At 32.6% G+C, this 2191-nt stretch overlaps 1 long non-coding RNA gene across 3 annotated transcripts in view; it reads right to left on the reverse strand.

Moving 5' to 3' along the window:
* The window catches only part of LOC102672663, a 5421-nt gene extending 3803 nt beyond the window's left edge, over nt 1-1618 (reverse strand). The window contains exons 1-3 of one of the 3 annotated variants that reach the window (XR_004150872.1): nt 1577-1618; nt 1390-1452; nt 805-1254 (exon numbers count right to left, since the gene is read on the reverse strand). This is a non-coding gene — a long non-coding RNA (uncharacterized LOC102672663). Of the gene's footprint in view, nt 1-804; nt 1255-1389; nt 1468-1576 lie in introns of those variants that run through there. The other 2 variants (XR_004150871.1, XR_422154.2) reach the window with 2 other exon arrangements.
* Nucleotides 1619-2191: the final 573 nt, after the last annotated feature.

Below are 2191 nucleotides of genomic sequence, written 5' to 3' on the forward strand. Positions count from 1 at the left end.
ATTATTTATTTGTAAGCTTTTAAAATGATATTGAAATTTGTTATGAAAAATTAAATGGACGATGATGAAAACTTTGGAAACAAGAAAGAAGTTTGTTTTTCCATTGTGAAAATGGCCGTAAATTAAAAATAATTCATGGGAAAAATTAAGCAATGTAATATTAAATCTGTAACGAGAAATTATTCCTTTACCATACAATTTTTTCAAATGGTTAAAATCTTATAGAAATTTTGTACAAAAAGATATTTTTAGAATAAAATAATTTATAAGGGATGATTTAATGTATAAAAATTGCGTAGAAGTTTTTTTGTGGTTATATAAAATGAAATCATTTCTTCTAACTATTAATTACAATGCAGATTATTATTAAAAAATACTCCTTGCAGAAATTATCGTATGCATCTAATTCGATTTATATTATTATCAATCCAATTTTCCTGTAACAATCTAACTCAAATTTTCCAATTCTTTAATTTATAATAGTTTTTTTCCTATATTTTTTGCTAAAATTTTATAAATAAACTAAAAAACGTTTCAGATTCACGTATTTTCTAAAATTCTGATTTCTATGTTACGTACATTATCGTACAATCAACGTTTTTTGAAAATAAAACTCTCCTTCCTTTAAAGCGATATTTCACACGCAAACTCGATCGAACGTTACTCCAAAAATCGTTAATTGTTAATTAAAAGCGGATGAGACAACCCGAAAACAACATTGTCAGAGATGCATATATTCCCTTCCGATAATATTCCGACACGTTTAAACGCTTTACGGTTTGTTTAGTCGAGGCTAGAGCTTACAGTTCAGATATTCCATAAATGTAGAAAATAAATAGTCGGTGAGCAAACACGGGGGAGGATAAATTTAGTCGAAGAGGGTTGGAGTCGCCGAGCGTTGGTTCAAAGTAGAACCACCCTCCTCCTTTTTCTGATTGTATATTTATTTGATTCCACCGTTTCTCGCCTCTTGCATCGAACACCACCCTCCCCGCCTCGGGGTATTTTCGAATCAAGACGGTACGCGTTGACGAGAAGTTTACCCTATTTTCGCATTTAACGGCCCCCGCGTTTTAAAGTGAGAGACTGGGAAGGATGCGGCTGTGCCATCCAAAGATATTTCCACGAGCCATCCAAGAGGAATATTGCATCGATACGACGTCGTAAAATTCGATGACTCTCTCTCTCTCTTTTTCTTCGTTCTTCACCCCCTTCGATTTTCATACCGTTTTCAAGGGAAGAGGGAGAGGGCTACTACGTATAAAAAAACAGGAGAATCCTCATGAGATCAGCTCGATCCCAATGTTGCAACGAGGGATAAAATATGGAATCTTGGGCGGGTCGTGAAAAAGTCAGGATCGTTCTAGTCGCAGTTACTTAAGCCACTACCTTAACTGCCCTTGCCTCGAGTCCTCTTTAGTTTATTGGCCGCAAAAGCAGCAGCTGTCGATTCTTCCGTGACTCGAAAGTCGCTAGTACGGTTATTGATTCTTTTTCTTCTTTTTTCTTTTTTTCTTTTTTTTTTTTTGAGTGCACACACAGTGAAATATTGATGAGAGAAATAGATAGTATAAACTTTTCTCTTATCCGAATGCAATACATAAATTTTCGAATCGAATCGACAAATGGCTTCTTTGAATTTTCTTTTCCTCTTTTGTTCTTTTCTCCCAAATGAAAAATAGAAATATCATTTCATTTACACGCAATCACGAGTGGAACAGCATCATCTATCTGAAAAGAAATGAAAAATATTGTTAGATAAATCAATTTCATTCTTTGAATAAATCTCATTAATTATTTTGATAATAATTTTTTCTTTAAATATATATTTAATGTCTAACATTTTCAAACAAGTAAGTCACAAACCAGGCATGAAAAATTTAATCATTATTTTTAACAATCTATATATTCTTTTTTTAATAAATATATAAATAACAAGTTCTATATTATGAACGTAACAATTATAAATGATAAAAAAAATTAACAATGAATAACAATCGCAGACTAGACAGACTGTGCAATTTTTGTTCACCAGAAAATGGAAAGGAAATAGAAGATGGGAACAGGAAATACAGGAAAGATAAAAGGTTGTATAGTAAAGCATAGTGCGTTCGACGTTTCCCCTATCGAGAAACGTTACAATCCTTCCGGAACGTATGCACACGAACAAATTAAAACGCGTCGTGAAACA

Source organism: Apis dorsata, unplaced genomic scaffold (assembly GCF_000469605.1).
Source record: "Apis dorsata unplaced genomic scaffold, Apis dorsata 1.3 scaffold_354, whole genome shotgun sequence".
NCBI lineage: Eukaryota > Metazoa > Arthropoda > Insecta > Hymenoptera > Apidae > Apis > Apis dorsata.